This window comes from Leptidea sinapis, chromosome 45 (assembly GCF_905404315.1).
Source record: "Leptidea sinapis chromosome 45, ilLepSina1.1, whole genome shotgun sequence".
Classification (NCBI taxonomy): Eukaryota; Metazoa; Arthropoda; class Insecta; order Lepidoptera; family Pieridae; genus Leptidea; species Leptidea sinapis.
The window spans coordinates 8,550,001-8,572,500 of NC_066309.1; the positions used below are offsets into that span (position 1 = coordinate 8,550,001).

General features: G+C 50.5%; 3 non-coding genes and 1 pseudogene across 3 annotated transcripts in view; all 4 read left to right on the forward strand.

The window, feature by feature from the left end:
* The window catches only part of LOC126977776 (large subunit ribosomal RNA), a 9,938-nt pseudogene extending 3,169 nt beyond the window's left edge, over positions 1 to 6,769 (forward strand).
* An 11,860-nt stretch (positions 6,770 to 18,629) lies between these two features.
* Positions 18,630 to 20,534, forward strand: LOC126977628 (small subunit ribosomal RNA). Its single transcript, XR_007732302.1, has one exon. It is a non-coding gene; the product is annotated as a small subunit ribosomal RNA (ribosomal RNA).
* Positions 20,535 to 20,911: 377 nt separating this feature from the next.
* On the forward strand, positions 20,912 to 21,068 carry LOC126977794 (5.8S ribosomal RNA). The gene has a single exon (XR_007732422.1). It is a non-coding gene; the product is annotated as a 5.8S ribosomal RNA (ribosomal RNA).
* A 539-nt stretch (positions 21,069 to 21,607) lies between these two features.
* The window catches only part of LOC126977710 (large subunit ribosomal RNA), a 3,975-nt gene continuing 3,082 nt past the window's right edge, over positions 21,608 to 22,500 (forward strand). The window contains exon 1 of the ribosomal RNA XR_007732381.1: positions 21,608 to 22,500. This exon is cut by the window's right edge and continues 3,082 nt beyond it. This is a non-coding gene — a ribosomal RNA (large subunit ribosomal RNA).

The window sequence follows — 22,500 nt, forward strand, 5'->3', positions numbered from 1 at the left end:
CAAATGTGGGGAGATTGTTGTCCATTTGTTTGCGTATAGCATATCTCTCAATAGGAGACGGCCAGTGTGGGCTGGGTCCCGATCTCCGCCTCCGGTTCGTATGGGCGAAACGTCTGTGGAGTACCGCGACTGGGGGTGCTTGCCGCCTGGGTTAACAGGCGAAATTGAAGAGTCGTAATTGGTTGTCTGTGACCCTCTACGTCTGACCAACGCACTATACCGGGACTGGAGCGAAAGCTGTTGCGCTGTAACCTACCTAGTAGGCGGTGTGCGTTGGGATTCTAGCAGTTAGAAAGGCAGACAGTAAGTACCGCCATCCGACGTCGGGCCGGGTGCGCTGGGGGGCTTGCCAGCCCCCCAGACCCCCCGCCCGGCGATAGCAACTATGACTCTCTTGAGATAGCCAAATGCCTCGTCATCTAATTAGTGACGCGCATGAATGGATTAACGAGATTCCCGCTGTCCCTATCTACTTCGTCGTCGGCTCTCGCAGTGAGCGGACGTGTTTTGTGTTCTCTGCGTTAGTCGCCGCCCAAGTTCTCGTGTGTGATCGCTAGTAGCAGTTCGCCTAGCCAATCGCGTTGAGTGGGTGGAGCCTGTGTGCGACGTTAGCCAGTGACCGTGTAGTGGGAGGAGCTAAGGTGCGTACGTGACCGGAGTTAATCCTGATTGATTTACGACGGTCATTAGCTAATTACTTTGTTTACTTTATTTCTTTTGTGTTCATTTTTTGCAAGTCATTTTCTTTTGTGTGTGGATTTTATTATAGTAATTAGCTAACGACTTTGTTTATTTAATATTCTTTGTGTTTTATTATAACTTATTGACAATACATTATTTAGATAGCTTTTAGGAATTATTTTGTATTAGGTATTAGGTAGGTACTTATTATTTAGTTAGTTAGTGTTAGGGAAGAGACAGGACTCGGTGTAGGTATAAGACTACTTTTCTTTTATTTCGTGAGTTGAACAGCAACAATGGACAATTCTGATCGCCTCCTTCGGGAGGCGGTTGAGGAGAAGCGGAAGGAGCTGGAGGAGCTGGAGGCGTTAGCGCTATTTACGCCGAGGAAGTCCTTGGCCAGGACGCCTCCAGGAGGATTCGGCAGTGTTGAGGAGCTCAGGCAGGGTGCGGAGAAGCGCCCGCTGCAGTCACCGGAGGAGGTACAGGAGGCTCTGAGAAGGAAGCTGGAGCCCAGCACGAGTGGTCTGAAGAGCAAAGACGGAACGTCGATGAAGGACCAGGACATTGAGGACCTTATTGAGCTGGCCAACACAGCGGGCAGCACTATTATGTCGGCCGCTACTGGGCCCACAAATAAACTAAACAAGGCGGACCTCGGCCTCATTGGCACCCAGGTGCAGCGGCTTACAGCGGTTGTGGCGACCCTGGCAGGGAGGCTTTTGAAAGCGAAGGAGACGGAAAGAGCCGTCCCCATTACAGCTTGCGTTACCCCCCCCGGGAACACATACGCGAGTATGTTGAGGACAGGTAGGATGGCGACCCAACCCAAGCCGCAGAAGATGGGTGCATCAATCGCGGTGTACCCCATGGAGAGCAGCGGTCTGAGCACTGCAGACGAAACGAAGGCTGCATTAAAAGAGGCAATTAATCCCCACACAATGGGATTGCAGGTGGCGCGTCTACGGAAGGTAGGAAACGCAGGAGTTGTCCTCCAAACGCGCAGCAAGGAGGACTTAGAGAAGATAAAGAAGGCCATGCCCGCAACCTTGAAACTGCAGGAGACTGGACAAAGGACACCCTTGGTGGCAATCCTCAACATCCAGGGCCACGTTAAGGATGGAGAAGAACTCCTGGGAGCACTGCGTCAGCAGAACTTCTCCGAGGTTGACGCTAAGGAAGGCTTCCCAAGGGTGGCCTTCTACAAGAAAACCAAAGGAGGCTCGTGCACAACGGTAGTGCTAGCCTGCAGTGCACAGTGGCGGGACAGACTGATGTCGAGGGAGAGAGTATATATTGATTGGGAGCGGTACCTGGTGCGTGACTTCCTCGACGTCACATGCTGTTCGAAATGCCAATGGTACGGGCACTCCGCGAAGCACTGCAGGGCGGAGAAGGAGACCTGCAGCAGGTGCGGAGACGCTGGACATGGCCACAAAGAGTGCAAGGCGAAGAACGTGCGTTGCGCCACCTGCGTCAAAGCGGGAAAGCAGGGAGAGGACCACAAGACGGCGGCTTCTACATGCCCGGCCAGGATAGCGGCGCAGAAGAGGGCAGCCGAAAGAACCGATTATGGATATTAGGCATCGCAGCATAAACGTCGGGCAGATTAACCTCCAAGGAGCAGCAACGGCGACAGCGGAACTCCCGGAAATCGCCCAAAGGCTGGGTCTCGGTATTGTTCTTGTCCAGGAACAGTATGCGAGGGCCCAGCTGCAGGGGCTGCTACAGTGCGCGGAAGATTCGAAGGCAGGGATCTACGTCAACAGCACAAGGATAGCTGGAATGATCCTGCCTCATCTTTCCACGCCGCACTGCCTAGTGGCACACTTCCGGGGGGAAGGCGGAGATTTCTACATGGTGTCGGCGTACTTCCAGTACTGCGAGAGCATTGAAACCCACATTGAACACTTGGACCGCGTACTGGAAGCACTAAGAGGGAAACAAATAATCATTGGAGCCGATACCAACACGCACTCTCCGCTCTGGCACAGTCGCCGTGAGCAATTTGAGGGAAGAGGTGCAGAAACAAGTCGAAGAAGATTGGCGATGGAGAGTTTCATCCTCTCAAAGGGGCTCCTCGTACATAATAAGGAGGGGGAACCGTACACTTTCAACACGGTCAACGGTTCCTCCAACATTGATGTGACGTTTACAACCAGAGGAGTCCCAATACTGCATTGGAAGGTGAGGGAAGACGAGAGCAGCAGCGACCACCAGCTGATTACGTTCTCCATCGCCATAGGAAACCCATCAGCCGCGCGGTACCAGGGAGAGCTGGAACCAAGAGAAGAACCGACGAGGTTCCGGGACCGAAGTGTGAACTGGGACCGGTTTTGTTCTACGCTCTCGTGGCGAGTAGGCAGGCTTGACTGCCGAAAGCCAGCGCAGGAACTCTGCAAGCAGTTTGTCCAAACGCTCGATCGGACAGCCGGGGAGTGCTTAGGGTTCGCTAAGGGGAAGGACCAAACACGCGGTCACGAATGGTGGTCGAGGAAACTCGACAACCTTCGGCGGGAACATAACAGATTACGTCGGGAATGGCAACAGTCTCGGCGCGCGGGCGGACTGGCAGAAGAAATCTGCAGGGCGCGCTTCCATCGTGCCCGCGCGGTCTACAGAAAGTCTATGCGCGAAGCGGAGACCAACCACTTCTCGCGGCTTGCTGACAGTGGGAATGACGATCCGTGGGGTATGGCGTATCGTGCCGCCACCGGTAGGGTGCGTCCACCTGCGAACGTCATTAATGGGTTTAAGCTTGCGCAGGGGTATGCTACCGATATTCGCAGCGCGTTGGGAGGGATACTGGCAGCAATGTGTCCGGACGACGACCTGGCAGCCGACTCTGACTACCATATGCAGGTGCGCCTGGCGGCAGCTTGTTTGCCCAGTGGTCACTCGGTGAGTCCCCCCACCAGAGAACAAATAGGCCGAATAATTCGGAATTTACCGGACAAGGCTCCGGGGATAGACGGTGTCACCGCTCGTATTGTTAAGGCAGCGTGGAAGGCGGCCGCGTGTGAGATGACACTTATGTATGTGAAGTGCATAAATGAGGGAGTATTCCCCGATGTATGGAAGGATGGCCGGTTAATAGTATTGCCAAAGGGTGATGGGAAGGCGACTGACCCAAAGGCGTATAGACCTATCACCCTCTTGCCAGTACTGGGTAAGGTGCTTGAGCAGTTGATATGTGAATGTACCCCGGGTCTGTACAGTCGCATGTCAACCCGTCAACATGGGTTTATGAAAGGGAGGTCGACGTTAACGGCTCTGAACTCGCTTCTCTATACAGTGAACGCCAGCACTCACAAGTATGTCCAGGCGGTAACGTTGGACATAGCAGGTGCATTCGATAATGCATGGTGGCCTATGGTCCTGCTTAAGTTTAAGCAGGGCGGCTGCCCGCCGAACATATACAAGTGTCTCTGCTCGTACTTCGTCAATAGACGGGTCGGTATGTTTGCAGGGGGGGAGACGGTGTGGAAACCGTCAACCATGGGGTGTCCACAGGGCTCTGTGCTCGGCCCTACACTTTGGAATATTCTGTTGAATGACCTTTTGGAAATGGACGTACCAACAGGGGTCGAAATGGTAGCGTACGCGGACGACGTGACGCTACTTATACAAGCGGATTCTAGGGCTGCTATCGAGACCAAGGCCGGGGCGGTGCTCGAGAGAATCTCGACTTGGGGTCGCAGGAATCGGCTGAAGTTTTCACCGCTGAAAACTAAGTCGATTACCCTGAAGGGTTCGTTCGGGCGCCCTCCGGTTATTAGAATGTCAGGCGAACCTGTAGGAGCGGTGGACTCGGTGAAAATCTTGGGTGTTACAATTGATGGTAAGAGATCATTTGCCGAGCATGCCTTGGATATCGGAGAGCGAGCCGCGAGGTGCTTTGGTAAAATGGCACGGGTATCTTCAACATCATGGGGCATACAGTACAAGGCTCTTAAAGTCTTGTACAGGGGGACGTACGTAGCTACTCTCACGTACGCGGCGAGCGTCTGGTATCACAGGTCGTTCCTGTATGTGGTGTCTAGCCGGCTGCTTAGGACACAGCGAACGTCGTTGGTGCTGCTCACCAAGGCATATCGCTCCACGAGTACGGCCGCACTGCCAGTGCTAGCAGGGGTGCTTCCAGCCGATCTGGAGGTGTACCGCGCGGGCAAGATAGAGGCGACCAGGGGCGATAAGGTAAAGCAGGAGCTCGCGATCTTGAAGAAAGACATCCACTCCGAGGTGGTCATCATGTGGCAGGAGCGTTGGGAACGTGAAGAGAGGGGTGGCGATCTCAAACGCTTCTTCCCATGTGTCGGGGACAGACTCCTGGCGACGTGGGTGCATCCCGACCACTACACGTCGCAACTGTTAACGGGGCATGGTATGTTCAACGGGAAGCTTAGGGACCTGGGGCTCAAAGGGGACGGCACCTGTCCATGTGGCGCGACGGAAGAGAACCGCGACCACGTGCTGTGGGAATGTAGTCTGTACGATCGGGCGAGAGGTGAACTGTTAGACCATCTAGAGAGGAAAGATCCGGGACCAGTGCATTACGGAGATCTTGTTTCTTCGGAGGTGAACTTCTCAAGGTTGGTTAGATTTGCCACAAGTTGGTACCGTGACCGGAGAGTGATGGAGGGGTAAACCAAGACGGTGTCGAAGACAGAGAAAGGAAGACTTTAGGAAGAGGAGAAGAAATGCAAGATGGGCTGCCCGACGACGAAGCCGTAGTTGTGGTCGGCCGCCCCCAGAAAGGGGGAGAGGGCCATCTAGGGACGAAAAAAAAAAAAACGAGAACTTGTAGGGAGTCAAGAAAATGTGCCGGACCTCAAATCCGGTACATCTCCCGCTGTTTCGGTCGGTACCTAGGTCTTGATGACCGAAAGGTCGGTAAGACCATGGGAAGGAGGTGGGTTATGTCCCTATCTACTATCTAGCGAAACCACAGCCAAGGGAACGGGCTTGGGAGAATCAGCGGGGAAAGAAGACCCTGTTGAGCTTGACTCTAGTCTGGCATTGTAAGGAGACATGAGAGGTGTAGCATAAGTGGGAGATCGTTCGCGGTCGTCGCTGAAAAACCACTACTTTCATTGTTTCATTACTTACTCGGTTGGGCGGAAGCGGTGCGCGGTCGATAATATCGGCGGGCGTACGGTGTTTCGTTCCAAGCGTGCAGAGTGGCGACGTGGCGGCAACGCTCGTCGCCGTACAACTCCCGCGTGATCCGGTTCGAGGACACTGCCAGGCGGGGAGTTTGACTGGGGCGGTACATCTGTCAAAGAATAACGCAGGTGTCCTAAGGCCAGCTCAGCGAGGACAGAAACCTCGCGTGGAGCAAAAGGGCAAAAGCTGGCTTGATCCAGATGTTCAGTACGCATAGGGACTGCGAAAGCACGGCCTATCGATCCTTTAGTATAAAGAGTTTTTAGCAAGAGGTGCCAGAAAAGTTACCACAGGGATAACTGGCTTGTGGCGGCCAAGCGTTCATAGCGACGTTGCTTTTTGATCCTTCGATGTCGGCTCTTCCTATCATTGCGAAGCAAAATTCGCCAAGCGTTGGATTGTTCACCCATCAAAAGGGAACGTGAGCTGGGTTTAGACCGTCGTGAGACAGGTTAGTTTTACCCTCCTGATGGCGTGTCGTTGCGATAGTAATACTGCTCAGTACGAGAGGAACCGCAGTTTCGGACATTTGGTTCATGCACTCGGCCGAGCGGCCGGTGGTGCGAAGCTACCATCCGCGGGATTATGCCTGAACGCCTCTAAGGCCGAAGCCAGCCTAGCCGAATCCGGCAAGGATATACTCACTGTGGAGCCCCGAGTGTCGGGAGGCTCTAAACAATGTGACTTTACTAGTCGCGTTTTATTCGTAAGACGCGACGTCGAAGCCCATTTGGAACGCGACGAACGGTGCGAGCGGTATTAACACGTGCACCACGGCGTCGAAGTTTCGAATTTACCTCAGTTCGATGTCGGGGCTCGGAATAGTCTGTAGACGACTTACGTTCCTGGCGGGGTGTTGTGCTCGGTAGAGCAGCGTCGTGCTGCGATCTGTTGAGACTCAGCCCTACGCCAGGTGATTCGTCCGAGGACGCATCGTCGCCGAGAAGCAGAGTTGTGTGTGTGTGTGTGTGCAAACAAACAACAGGCCGCCAACATATAATTATTATAATAACATAATAATATAAATAATATTATCATGATATTTCGTCGTGACGGACGCGTCACGCGATTTCTCATGATTATAAAATTTTACAATATATTATTATTTATTATAGTTGAAAGACGTGGTTGATGTTGTACACGGCGACTACTCTAATGATAACGAGTACGATCATTTTCAGGTTATTATGTCGAGTCGAGTGTTGTGATAAGTGTACATCGCCGTCGGCGGCGGCGGCGGCTCCGGTGGTGTTGGGCGCGCTGCGCAAATTCCAAAAGCGAGTACGATCGGCCCCAATAGCGGGTACGGTCGATTCCTCAATAGCGAGTACCGCCTAGCGCGAGGAGCGCGGCGCTCCCTGCCGGTCTCCCCGGACGGATATCTCACTTACTTGTTTTCTCCAATAACGAGTACCGCCGAGCGCGAGGAGCGCGGCGCTCCCTGCCGGTCTCCATCTTTTCTCTTGTTCCTTGTACACCAGAACATTATAGTTTTTGACCAATATTCGTGTCCCCTAATAATTGCATGTTCTGTCCGTTTTTTTTTTTAAATTAAATAAAATAAATTATTAATTATTAATTTATCATAAAAATACCTACGAGAAAAAGTGTAGGTGATAAAATTATCTATAAAAAATGTACCGATACTTTTTTTCCTACGAGCCACCGTTTCTGAGATAATAACTATTCAAAAACTTATAAAAACGCGCTAAGTACACTACTACCTCATAGGTGGCGTGGAAACTCACTTTTTGAATCTAACACTAAGTATTGATACATTTTTAATGGATAATTTTACGATCTACAATTTTTGTCCGAGATACTTTTATGATAAAACTTACCTACCGTTTTGCTGAAAATCGCGAAAAACGAATGTGATTAAGTAAGTAAGTAAGTACGTAAGTAAGTAAGTAAGCAACTAAGTAAGTAAGTAAATAGGTAAGTAAGTAAGTAAGTAAGAAAGAATTACGTTTAAAGATATTTATTTCTCATTAAAAACATAATATTGTCACTTACATGAGAACATAAAAATATGATGTAATAATTTATCCGCCGTTCTTTAGATGTTCAGTACATACATGTTACACATTATAGTACTTATTCTTCTTCACAAAATTTAAGATTACACACTTTTACAGGGCACTGTCACATAACAAACAATTTCAGACATGTGTTTTATAAAAACTTTGAAACAATATAGTCTGATAGGTCACGTTTAAATGTTTTTAGTGACCTAATCTTTTTGAGAGATGAAGGTAGACTATTAAAAAGTTGTGCGCCCTCGTAAATAAACATACGCTTGCCGTAATTTGTTCTTGTCTTAGGTAGTATCAAGTAGCTGGCTCGTCTCGTGCTGCGTTTAGACGCATGTTTAGTTTGGGTGAGTAAGATTGATGTATGATAAGAATTTTGATTTGATTTGAAATATATTTTTTTTTGGAGGTTTTTTATTTGGTTTCGGAGGGAAAATGAAATGTACGTGTCGCGCGTTTATTACTGATCATTATCGTACTCGTTATTAATAAAGTAAAAAAAAAAAAAAAAAAAAAAAAAATAAACGATTTTTTCTTCGAAGCCGCAATGCATATTCAATATTATGTTATTAATAAATAGTAAAATCAAATCAAAATCACTTTATTCACATATCAGAGAGTTTACACGTTCATATCGTTCGCGTGCACCACACATACGGCAGTCGGCGTCGAGAGTCGAGTCCGTAGCGAACGGTTCGCGACGCCGAATTCAACGCCGCTCAAGTTTTTTCTTGTAAAAAGAGTGAAAAACGCACGCGACAAAAATACAAAAACGCACAACACCAACCACCACCCCCAGCCACAACAACTGCTGCTGTTTTATTATTCTCGTCGTCGTCATCGTCATTCATATTTTATTTAATATATATTTATATTTGAGTAAGTTTGTGAATGCGCGCGATGATAACGACGATGATATAATAACAATACGGTTGTTGGTACTCTCGGGGCAGAGCTGGTGTGTCTGTGTCTGTGTTTGTGTCGCGCGTTGTTTTATATGTTCTTTTTTTACAATATAAAAAATGAGACAGACTCACCGCGCTGTGTCGATCGAGCGTTTTCGAGTTTCCCTATGCGGATGATATTTGATTTGGTGATTTGAAAGGTTTTTTGTGATTTCGTTTCTCATAATTCCTCTCTTCACTCTCTCTATAGTATCATACGCTGCGGCGATCCTCGTCACGTTGAAAGCGATCGTGTAAATTTTTTGCGCGCACCAAGACGCCGACTGGGCTTCGACGGTTTCCCTCTGTTAAGATTTTTAACGTGAGGGCCCGCAAGCCGGAACGCGTCGCGCATTTCACTCGTGCGAGACGTTCACGCTCCTCTCAAGCACCGGGCGTCGATCCGATTTGTGATCACGACGTGTACCGATATTAATACGTTGATACCGCTTCTATTGCGTGTCATCATTTTTATTATTACCCGAAGGGACTCTCGTTACTGAACTTTCATAACATACAATCGGCCCATCGCCGATTTATGATTCGTTCAACGCGCACCGTATGCCTTTGAGATATATAGTATACAGTGCGCGAACGGATATCTCACGATATGTTCAAGATGTCATAGTCGCGACGCCCTAAGGGGAGATCGCGACGCATGACGCGCTGAGCGCGACAACAATCGTTGTTTGCAGCAGCTCCCTGGTTGATCCTGCCAGTAGTTATATGCTTGTCTCAAAGATTAAGCCATGCATGTCTCAGTGCAAGCCGTATTAAGGCGATACCGCGAATGGCTCAATATATCAGTTTTGGTTCCTTAGATCTTACTCAGTTACTTGGATAACTGTGGTAATTCTAGAGCTAATACATGCAATCAGAGCTCTGACCAGTGATGGGATGAGTGCTTTTATTAGATCAAAACCAATCGACGGAGGGCCTCGCGTCCGAAGTCGTTAATTTTGATGAATCTGGATAACTTTTGCCGATCGCATGGTCCAGTACCGGCGACGCATCTTTCAAATGTCTGCCTTATCAACTTTCGATGGTAGTTTCTGCGACTACCATGGTTGTCACGGGTAACGGGGAATCAGGGTTCGATTCCGGAGAGGGAGCCTGAGAAACGGCTACCACATCCAAGGAAGGCAGCAGGCGCGCAAATTACCCACTCCCGGCACGGGGAGGTAGTGACGAAAAATAACGATACGGGACTCTTACGAGGCCTCGTAATCGGAATGAGTACACTTTAAATATTTTAACGAGGAACAATTGGAGGAAGGAGCTGGAGGAGCTTGAGGCGTTAGCGCTCTTCACGCCAAGGAAATCCTTGGCTAGGACACCTCCAGGAGGATTCAGTAGCGTGGCTGAGGTGAGCCAGGGTGCGGAGAAGCGCCCGCTACAGTCACCTGAGGAGCTACAGGAGGCAATCCGACGCCGGTTGGAGCCGGTAGCTAGCAGCTCCAGGAGAGAATTACCGAGAGGAGAAAAGGAGAAGGAGGCGGAACCAAAATCAATGAGGGAGCAAGACATCGAGGAGCTTATTGAGCTGGCAAATACGGCCGGGAGCAACATAATGTCGGCGGCAACGGGCCCAACAAATAAGCTTAACAAGTCGGACCTGGGGCTAATTGGAACCCAGGTTCAGCGCCTCACGGCGGTGGTCGCCACTCTCGCGGGCAGATTGTTAAAAGCGTCGGAGCAATCCAAGGCCTTCCGCGGAGAAGCGGGGGCCCCGGTCGTAATGGAAAAGGAGACGTACGCGACCATGCTGCGAACAGGGAGGACAGCAACACAGCCAAAACCAGTGAGTATGGGTACCTCAATAGCGGTGTACCCATCGGAGGACAGCTCCATTAAAACAGCCGAGGAGACCAAGGCCGTTCTAAAAGAGGCAATTAACCCACATACCATGGGGCTGCAGGTGGCACGTCTGCGCAAAGTGGGGAATGCAGGAGTTGTCCTCCAGACAAGGAATAGAGAGGATATAGAGAAAATCAGAAAGGCCATGCCGGCGAACTTGAAGGTGCAGGAGACGGGCCAGAAGACGCCGCTTGTTGCAATTTTGAACGTGAGCGGCCATGTGAAGGACGGAGAAGACTTGCTGGGCGCGCTCCGCACCCAGAATTTCAACGATGTGGACCCCAAGGAAGGCTTTCCCAAGGTGGCCTTCTATAAGAAGACAAAGGGGGGCTCCTGCACCACTGTAGTGCTGGCATGCAGTGCTAAGTGGAGGGATCGTTTAATGTCCAGGGAGAGAGTCTACATCGACTGGGAACGATATTTAGTGAGGGACTTCCTGGACATCACCTGCTGTGCAAAATGCCAGTGGTATGGGCACTCCATGAAGCACTGCAAAGCAGAGAGGGAGACTTGCAGTAAGTGCGGTGACGTCGGGCATGGCCATAAGGAGTGCAAGTCGAAGAAGGAGAGGTGCGCCACCTGTGTCAAAGCAGGGAAGTTAGGCGACGACCACAGGACCGCAGCGCTTACTTGTCCGGCCAGAATAGCGGCGCAGAAGAGGGCAGCCGAACGAACCAACTATGGCTGCTAACCACAGATATGTGAACGTCGGGCAGATAAATCTCCAGGGAGCGGCAACGGCGACGGCGGAACTTCCGGAAATCGCCCACAGGCTGGGTCTCGATATCGTTCTTGTTCAAGAACAATATGGGAGGTCCCAGCTGCAGGGGCTGCTGCAGTGCACGGACGAAGGGAAGGCAGGTATCTACCTAAACAGCACCAGGATAGCGGGATTGATCCTGCCGGAACTTTCAACATCGCACTGTCTAGTAGCACACTTCCGGGGGGGCGGCGGCGACATCTACGTGGTATCGGCGTACTTCCAGTATAGCGAGAACATCGACATCCACATTCACCACTTGGACCGCGTACTGGAAGTCCTCCGGGGAAAACAAGTTGTCATCGGGGCCGATACCAATACTCACTCGCCGCTCTGGCACAGTCGCCGTGAGCAGTTCGAGGGAAGAGGCGCAGTGACATCCAGGAGGAGGACAGCGATGGAGAGCTTTATACTCTCGAGGGGGCTCCTCGTGCACAATAAGGCGGGGGAACCGGATACTTTTAAGACGATTAACGGTTCCTCCAACATCGACGTCACATTAACAACCAGAGGGGTCCCATTAACAGACTGGAAAGTCAGGGAAGAAGAGAGCACAAGCGACCACCAGCTCATAACGTTCTCCATCGCAAAGGACGACCCATCAGCCGCACGGCACCAGGGAGAGCTAGAGCCAGGGAGAGAGCCAACGAGGTACCGGGATCGAAGTGTGGACTGGGATCGGTTTTGTACAACACTCTCGTGGCGTGTAGGTAGGCTGGACTACCGAAAGCCAGCACAAGAACTGTGCAAGCAGTTCGTCTCGATGCTCGATCGTACAGCTGGGGAGTGTTTAGGTGTAGACAAGGGGAAAAATCGGGTGCGGGGTCATGAATGGTGGTCAAGAAAACTTGATCACCTTCGTAGGGAGCACAACCGGTTGCGTCGGGAATGGCAGCAGTCTCGGCGTGCGGGCGGACTGGCAGAAGAAATCTGCAAAGGACGCTTCCATCGAGCACGTACGATATATAGGAAGTCTATGCGGGAAGCGGAGACCAACCACTTCTCGAAATTAGCCGACAGTGGGAATGACGATCCGTGGGGCATGGCGTACCGGGCCGCTACCGGCAGGGTGCGCCCGCCCGCGAACGTCATTAATGGGTTGAAGCTTGCGCAAGGCTACGCTGTTGACATCCGCAGCGCTATGGGAGGGATACTGGCAGTGATGTGTCCGGACGACGACAGGGCGGCTGATTCCGACTATCATGTACAGGTGCGCCTGGCGGCAGCTTGCGTGCCCAGTGGTCGAACGGTGGGCCCTCCCACCAGGGAACAGATCGGCCAAATTATCCGGAGCCTACCGAACAAGGCGCCGGGTACAGATGGGATCACCGCTCGGATAGTAAAAGCAGCGTGGAAGGTGGCCGCGAGCGAGATGACTGTAATGTACGGTAAGTGTATAGAAGAGGGCGTGTTTCCCGATGTATGGAAGGAAGGCCGGTTGATAGTACTGCCAAAGGGTGATGGGAAGGCGACTGACCCAAAGGCGTATAGACCCATCACCCTCTTGCCAGTACTGGGTAAGGTGCTTGAGCAGTTGATATGCGAATGTACTCCGGGTCTGTACAGTCGCATGTCAACCCGTCAACATGGGTTTATGAAAGGGAGGTCCACGATAACGGCACTGAACGCTATTCAATTAACAGTGAACACCAGCACACACAAGTACGTACACGCGATCACGTTGGATATATCTGGGGCTTTCGACAACGCGTGGTGGCCAATGGTACTGCTTAAGTACAAGCAGGGAGGCTGCCCACCCAACATCTACCGTTGTCTGAGTTCCTACTTCGTCAACCGACGAGTAGGTATGTTCGTTGGAGCCGATGCAGTGTGGAAAACCTCTACTATGGGGTGTCCACAGGGCTCAGTGCTCGGCCCGACTTTATGGAACGTGTTGTTGAACGACCTTTTGGAAACGAGCATGCCAACAGGGGTGGGAATGGTAGCGTATGCGGATGACGTGACGCTCCTCATAGAGGCGAACTCCAGAGCGGATATCGAGGCCAATGCCCGGGCGGCGCTTGAGAAAATCACAGACTGGGGGGTCAGAAACCGGCTGAGTTTTTCTCCCAGGAAAACAAAGTCTATAACTTTAAAGGGAACTCTCAGGCGACCTCCGGTCATCAGAATGAACGGGCAATCTGTCACAGCGGTCGATAATGTAAAAATACTGGGCATCACAATTGATGGTAAGGGATCATTTGCAGAGCACGCCTTGGATATCGGGGAGCGAGCCGCGAAGTGTTTCGGCAAAATGGCTAGGGTATCTTCAACCTCTTGGGGCATACGATACAAGGCACTTAAGCTCTTGTATAGAGGGACATTCGTAGCAACCTTGACTTACGCGGCAAGCACCTGGTATCACAGGGCATTTTTGCATGTGGTGTCGAGTCGGTTGCTCAGGACTCAACGAACGTCGTTGGTGCTGCTCACCAAGGCGTACCGCTCCACGAGCACGGCCGCACTGCCAGTTTTAGCAGGGGTACTTCCGGCAGACCTGGAAGTTTATCGTGCGGGCAAGATCGAGGCGACCAGGGGCGATAGGGTTAAAAAGGAGCTCGCGTCATTAAAGAAGGACATCCACTCCGAAGTGGTGAACATGTGGCAGGAGCGCTGGGAACGCGAGGAGAGAGGTGGCGAACTCAGACGCTTCTTCCCATGTGTCGGGGAAAGACTCCTGGCGTCGTGGGTGCATCCCGACCATTACACGTCGCAGCTGTTGACGGGGCATGGGCAGTTCAACAGCAAGCTTAGGGACCTGGGGCTAAAAGGGGACGGCACATGTCCATGTGGCGCGACGGACGAGAACCGCGACCACGTGCTGTGGGATTGCAGCTTGTACGAGGAAGCAAGAGGCGAAATGCTGGACCATCTAACGAGGACAAGACCAGGACCAGTTTATTACGGAGACTTGGTATCCTCTGAGGAGAATTTCTCCAGGCTGATGAGATATGCCGCAAGTTGGTACCGTGTCAGGAGAGTGATGGAGGGGTAAACCAAGACGGTGACGAAGACAGAGAAAGGAAGACCAAGAGAAGAAGAGGAGATTAGGAAGAAGGAGAGCCCGGCGACGAAGAAGCCGTATCTGTGGTCGGCCGCCCCCAGAAAGGGGGAGAGGGCCATCTAGGGACGCATATTAAAAAAGAGAACTTGTAGGGAGTCAAGAAAATGTGCCGGACCTCAAATCCGGTACATCTCCCGCTGTTTCGGTCGGTACCTAGGTCTTGATGACCGAAAGGTCGGTAAGACCATGGGAAGGAGGTGGGTTATGTCCCTATCTACTATCTAGCGAAACCACAGCCAAGGGAACGGGCTTGGGAGAATCAGCGGGGAAAGAAGACCCTGTTGAGCTTGACTCTAGTCTGGCATTGTAAGGAGACATGAGAGGTGTAGCATAAGTGGGAGATCGTTCGCGGTCGTCGCTGAAAAACCACTACTTTCATTGTTTCATTACTTACTCGGTTGGGCGGAAGCGGTGCGCGGTCGATAATATCGGCGGGCGTACGGTGTTTCGTTCCAAGCGTGCAGAGTGGCGACGTGGCGGCAACGCTCGTCGCCGTACAACTCCCGCGTGATCCGGTTCGAGGACACTGCCAGGCGGGGAGTTTGACTGGGGCGGTACATCTGTCAAAGAATAACGCAGGTGTCCTAAGGCCAGCTCAGCGAGGACAGAAACCTCGCGTGGAGCAAAAGGGCAAAAGCTGGCTTGATCCAGATGTTCAGTACGCATAGGGACTGCGAAAGCACGGCCTATCGATCCTTTAGTATAAAGAGTTTTTAGCAAGAGGTGCCAGAAAAGTTACCACAGGGATAACTGGCTTGTGGCGGCCAAGCGTTCATAGCGACGTTGCTTTTTGATCCTTCGATGTCGGCTCTTCCTATCATTGCGAAGCAAAATTCGCCAAGCGTTGGATTGTTCACCCATCAAAAGGGAACGTGAGCTGGGTTTAGACCGTCGTGAGACAGGTTAGTTTTACCCTCCTGATGGCGTGTCGTTGCGATAGTAATACTGCTCAGTACGAGAGGAACCGCAGTTTCGGACATTTGGTTCATGCACTCGGCCGAGCGGCCGGTGGTGCGAAGCTACCATCCGCGGGATTATGCCTGAACGCCTCTAAGGCCGAAGCCAGCCTAGCCGAATCCGGCAAGGATATACTCACTGTGGAGCCCCGAGTGTCGGGAGGCTCTAAACAATGTGACTTTACTAGTCGCGTTTTATTCGTAAGACGCGACGTCGAAGCCCATTTGGAACGCGACGAACGGTGCGAGCGGTATTAACACGTGCACCACGGCGTCGAAGTTTCGAATTTACCTCAGTTCGATGTCGGGGCTCGGAATAGTCTGTAGACGACTTACGTTCCTGGCGGGGTGTTGTGCTCGGTAGAGCAGCGTCGTGCTGCGATCTGTTGAGACTCAGCCCTACGCCAGGTGATTCGTCCGAGGACGCATCGTCGCCGAGAAGCAGAGTTGTGTGTGTGTGTGTGTGCAAACAAACAACAGGCCAACATATAATTATTATAATAACATAATAATATAAATAATATTATCATGATATTTCGTCGTGACGGACGCGTCACGCGATTTCTCATGATTATAAAATTTTACAATATATTATTATTTATTATAGTTGAAAGACGTGGTTGATGTTGTACACGGCGACTACTCTAATGATAACGAGTACGATCATTTTCAGGTTATTATGTCGAGTCGAGTGTTGTGATAAGTGTACATCGCCGTCGGCGGCGGCGGCGGCTCCGGTGGTGTTGGGCGCGCTGCGCAAATTCCAAAAGCGAGTACGATCGGCCCCAATAGCGGGTACGGTCGATTCCTCAATAGCGAGTACCGCCTAGCGCGAGGAGCGCGGCGCTCCCTGCCGGTCTCCCCGGACGGATATCTCACTTACTTGTTTTCTCCAATAACGAGTACCGCCGAGCGCGAGGAGCGCGGCGCTCCCTGCCGGTCTCCATCTTTTCTCTTGTTCCTTGTACACCAGAACATTATAGTTTTTGACCAATATTCGTGTCCCCTAATAATTGCATGTTCTGTCCGTTTTTTTTTTTAAATTAAATAAAATAAATTATTAATTATTAATTTATCATAAAAATACCTACGAGAAAAAGTGTAGGTGATAAAATTATCTATAAAAAATGTACCGATACTTTTTTTCCTACGAGCCACCGTTTCTGAGATAATAACTATTCAAAAACTTATAAAAACGCGCTAAGTACACTACTACCTCATAGGTGGCGTGGAAACTCACTTTTTGAATCTAACACTAAGTATTGATACATTTTTAATGGATAATTTTACGATCTACAATTTTTGTCCGAGATACTTTTATGATAAAACTTACCTACCGTTTTGCTGAAAATCGCGAAAAACGAATGTGATTAAGTAAGTAAGTAAGTACGTAAGTAAGTAAGTAAGCAACTAAGTAAGTAAGTAAATAGGTAAGTAAGTAAGTAAGTAAGAAAGAATTACGTTTAAAGATATTTATTTCTCATTAAAAACATAATATTGTCACTTACATGAGAACATAAAAATATGATGTAATAATTTATCCGCCGTTCTTTAGATGTTCAGTACATACATGTTACACATTATAGTACTTATTCTTCTTCACAAAATTTAAGATTACACACTTTTACAGGGCACTGTCACATAACAAACAATTTCAGACATGTGTTTTATAAAAACTTTGAAACAATATAGTCTGATAGGTCACGTTTAAATGTTTTTAGTGACCTAATCTTTTTGAGAGATGAAGGTAGACTATTAAAAAGTTGTGCGCCCTCGTAAATAAACATACGCTTGCCGTAATTTGTTCTTGTCTTAGGTAGTATCAAGTAGCTGGCTCGTCTCGTGCTGCGTTTAGACGCATGTTTAGTTTGGGTGAGTAAGATTGATGTATGATAAGAATTTTGATTTGATTTGAAATATATTTTTTTTTGGAGGTTTTTTATTTGGTTTCGGAGGGAAAATGAAATGTACGTGTCGCGCGTTTATTACTGATCATTATCGTACTCGTTATTAATAAAGTAAAAAAAAAAAAAAAAAAAAAAAAAAAACGATTTTTTCTTCGAAGCCGCAATGCATATTCAATATTATGTTATTAATAAATAGTAAAATCAAATCAAAATCACTTTATTCACATATCAGAGAGTTTACACGTTCATATCGTTCGCGTGCACCACACATACGGCAGTCGGCGTCGAGAGTCGAGTCCGTAGCGAACGGTTCGCGACGCCGAATTCAACGCCGCTCAAGTTTTTTCTTGTAAAAAGAGTGAAAAACGCACGCGACAAAAATACAAAAACGCACAACACCAACCACCACCCCCAGCCACAACAACTGCTGCTGTTTTATTATTCTCGTCGTCGTCTCATCGTCATTCATATTTTATTTAATATATATTTATATTTGAGTAAGTTTGTGAATGCGCGCGATGATAACGACGATGATATAATAACAATACGGTTGTTGGTACTCTCGGGGCAGAGCTGGTGTGTCTGTGTCTGTGTTTGTGTCGCGCGTTGTTTTATATGTTCTTTTTTTACAATATAAAAAATGAGACAGACTCACCGCGCTGTGTCGATCGAGCGTTTTCGAGTTTCCCTATGCGGATGATATTTGATTTGGTGATTTGAAAGGTTTTTTGTGATTTCGTTTCTCATAATTCCTCTCTTCACTCTCTCTATAGTATCATACGCTGCGGCGATCCTCGTCACGTTGAAAGCGATCGTGTAAATTTTTTGCGCGCACCAAGACGCCGACTGGGCTTCGACGGTTTCCCTCTGTTAAGATTTTTAACGTGAGGGCCCGCAAGCCGGAACGCGTCGCGCATTTCACTCGTGCGAGACGTTCACGCTCCTCTCAAGCACCGGGCGTCGATCCGATTTGTGATCACGACGTGTACCGATATTAATACGTTGATACCGCTTCTATTGCGTGTCATCATTTTTATTATTACCCGAAGGGACTCTCGTTACTGAACTTTCATAACATACAATCGGCCCATCGCCGATTTATGATTCGTTCAACGCGCACCGTATGCCTTTGAGATATATAGTATACAGTGCGCGAACGGATATCTCACGATATGTTCAAGATGTCATAGTCGCGACGCCCTAAGGGGAGATCGCGACGCATGACGCGCTGAGCGCGACAACAATCGTTGTTTGCAGCAGCTCCCTGGTTGATCCTGCCAGTAGTTATATGCTTGTCTCAAAGATTAAGCCATGCATGTCTCAGTGCAAGCCGTATTAAGGCGATACCGCGAATGGCTCAATATATCAGTTTTGGTTCCTTAGATCTTACTCAGTTACTTGGATAACTGTGGTAATTCTAGAGCTAATACATGCAATCAGAGCTCTGACCAGTGATGGGATGAGTGCTTTTATTAGATCAAAACCAATCGACGGAGGGCCTCGCGTCCGAAGTCGTTAATTTTGATGAATCTGGATAACTTTTGCCGATCGCATGGTCCAGTACCGGCGACGCATCTTTCAAATGTCTGCCTTATCAACTTTCGATGGTAGTTTCTGCGACTACCATGGTTGTCACGGGTAACGGGGAATCAGGGTTCGATTCCGGAGAGGGAGCCTGAGAAACGGCTACCACATCCAAGGAAGGCAGCAGGCGCGCAAATTACCCACTCCCGGCACGGGGAGGTAGTGACGAAAAATAACGATACGGGACTCTTACGAGGCCTCGTAATCGGAATGAGTACACTTTAAATATTTTAACGAGGAACAATTGGAGGGCAAGTCTGGTGCCAGCAGCCGCGGTAATTCCAGCTCCAATAGCGTATACTAAAATTGTTGCGGTTAAAAAGCTCGTAGTTGCATTTGTGCGCCGCGCTGTCGGTGCATCGCATCCGCGGTGATACTGACACGTCTGCGGAGCATATCGTCGGTGAGCCGGCGGTAAAACGCCGGTTCAATATCAAAATCCTATCGCGGTGCTCTTCAGTGAGTGTCGAGATGGGCCGACAATTTTACTTTGAACAAATTAGAGTGCTCAAAGCGGGCTCAAAATGCCGCTTGAATATTTCGTGCATGGAATAATAGAATATGATCTCGGTTCTATTTTGTTGGTTTTCAGAACTCCGAGGTAATGATTAATAGGGATAACTGGGGGCATTCGTATTGCGACGTTAGAGGTGAAATTCTTGGATCGTCGCAAGACGAACATCAGCGAAAGCATTTGCCAAAGGTGTTTTCATCAATCAAGAACGAAAGTTAGAGGTTCGAAGGCGATTAGATACCGCCCTAGTTCTAACCGTAAATATGTCATCTAGCGATCCGCCGACGTTACTACAATGGCTCGGCGGGCAGCTTCCGGGAAACCAAAGATTTTGGACTCCGGGGGGAGTATGGTTGCAAAGCTGAAACTTAAAGGAATTGACGGAAGGGCACCACCAGGAGTGGAGCCTGCGGCTTAATTTGACTCAACACGGGAAATCTCACCAGGCCCGGACACCGGAAGGATTGACAGATTAACAGCTCTTTCTTGATTCGGTGGGTGGTGGTGCATGGCCGTTCTTAGTTGGTGGAGCGATTTGTCTGGTTAATTCCGGTAACGAACGAGACTCTAGCCTGCTAAATAGGCGTCGTCATTTAGGTGTGCGCGGCTTCAGGGTCGCGCAACTCACTGGCGGCGTATTAAAATTCTTCTTAGAGGGACCGGCGGCTTCGAGCCGCACGAGATTGAGCAATAACAGGTCTGTGATGCCCTTAGATGTCCTGGGCCGCACGCGCGCTACACTGAAGGAATCAACATGTTCTCCCTGGCCTAGAGGCCCGGGCAACCCGTTGAAACTCCTTCGTGCTGGGGATTGGGGTTTGCAATTATCCCCCATAAACGAGGAATTCCTAGTAAGCGCGAGTCATAAGCTCGCGTTGATTACGTCCCTGCCCTTTGTACACACCGCCCGTCGCTACTACCGATTGAATGATTTAGTGAGGTCTTCGGACCGACACGCGGTGGCTTCGCGGCCGTCGGCGTTGCTGGGAAGTTGACCAAACTTGATCATTTAGAGGAAGTAAAAGTCGTAACAAGGTTTCCGTAGGGGAACCTGCGGAAGGATCATTAACGTGTAACGGTCGCGTGCGCGAGCGTTGTCGCCGACACGCTTCGCTCACAGCCGACTGTTGACGATGATAACTTCAATCACGTGTCAATCACTGATTATTTTCGCGCTCGCGATGTGCTCTCTGTGCTCCGTTGTCGCGTTTGCCGCGCGCGCGCTGACATCTCCCGCCGCAAGTGGGGGGGGTGTCCGGCACGACGTCTCCGGCACGACGCTTCGGCGGGCGCGGTTCGCATGTACGCGACGCGCGTGCGTCTCGCGACGCGCTCATGTCGAGTGCGAAGCGAGTCGAGATCACGACGTACGCGCAATGCGTGCGTCACATAATATTTTGTTACACACAGAGATCGTTCACGTATTTTCTAAATATAAAAACTATTACCCTGAACGGTGGATCACTTGGCTCGCGGGTCGATGAAGAACGCAGTTAACTGCGCGTCATAGTGTGAACTGCAGGACACATTTGAACATCGACATTTCGAACGCACATTGCGGTCCGTGGAGAAATATCCAGGACCACTCCTGTCTGAGGGCCGGCTGCATAAAAGAATACGACGACGCCGTCGCTGTATGCTGACAACACTGTTTGCGCGCCTAAAAAACGTGTAAAACGAGTGACGGTCTTCGGGCCGGGCTCGGGTAAACCCCGCCGGTTTTCCGGGGCCCGCTCGATCCGTTCGAAAATGTAAAATAAGCCGCAACGCGTGGTGCTGTTCGCGTGCAACGCCGTCTCCGCCTCACGCCCGACGTGGGTCACGGAGACGGGCGCGGTACCGGGGCGCGCTCGTTCGCTGTCACACGCGGATATCTCGTGATTAATTTTAATTAATCTATGCAGAGCTCTCTATGTGAACGGCGTGCGTGGCTGCGCCTTCGGTTCGCGTCCCGTGCGCTGCACGTGTTATTTCGGCCCGACGTGAGCGTGCAAACGAGTAGGCGGACTCGACGTCCGAAGGGCGCTTCGATCGCGGTACGTGCGCGGGTCGACGATACGTCGTTGAGACTTATTGGCGGCGCGCGCACGACGGTGTCGCTGCGCTGACGGATATCGTGTCTGCCTCATACTTTTTATCGTTGGCCTCAGATCAGGGAGGATCACCCGCCGAATTTAAGCATATTAGTAAGCGGAGGAAAAGAAACTAACCAGGATTCCCTCAGTAGCGGCGAGCGAACAGGGATAAGCCCAGCGCCGAATCCCGCGGTCGTCACGGTCGCGGGACATGTGGTGTTAGGGAGGTTCCGCTTTCTCGCGGTCGCCGCTCCCGTCCAAGTTCGTCTTGAACGGGGCCGTTTTCCCATAGAGGGTGCCAGGCCCGTAGCGACGGAGCGAGTCCGCGAGAGGGACTCTCCTCAGAGTCGGGTTGCTTGAGAGTGCAGCCCTAAGTGGGTGGTAAACTCCATCTAAGGCTAAATATAACCGCGAGACCGATAGCGAACAAGTACCGTGAGGGAAAGTTGAAAAGAACTTTGAAGAGAGAGTTCAAGAGTACGTGAAACCGTTCAGGGGTAAACCTGCGAAACTCGAATGAACGAACGGAGAGATTCATCGTCACTCCGGGGCGTACGGCGGCGTGCCGCGATGTGCGCGAGACTCGTGCTCGCGTTCACCGGTCGCCGCCGTTGACGCACCCGGACGGCGTGCACTTCTCTCTTAGTACACATTATGCATCGCGACCCGTTCGTCTGTTCGGCCTAAGCGTTGTCCGGGAGCCGGGCGGCTGCGCGTTCACGCGCACAGCCGTCCGACCGTGACGATCGCCGGCCGGCGGCGGACGGTACTTGTCATGAAACGCGCACGCGTCTCCATCCGGGGACGCGTCCGGCCCGACGCGAGCGAGAGTCGTCGTCGACATCCTGCCCTTGTGCGGATGCTGACGCGACGCCGCTGTCGTCGCAGCCGTGTAGTCTCGGACTGTGCGCGTATCAGTCGGCGATGTTACTGTTTCGGGCACTCGCAGGACCCGTCTT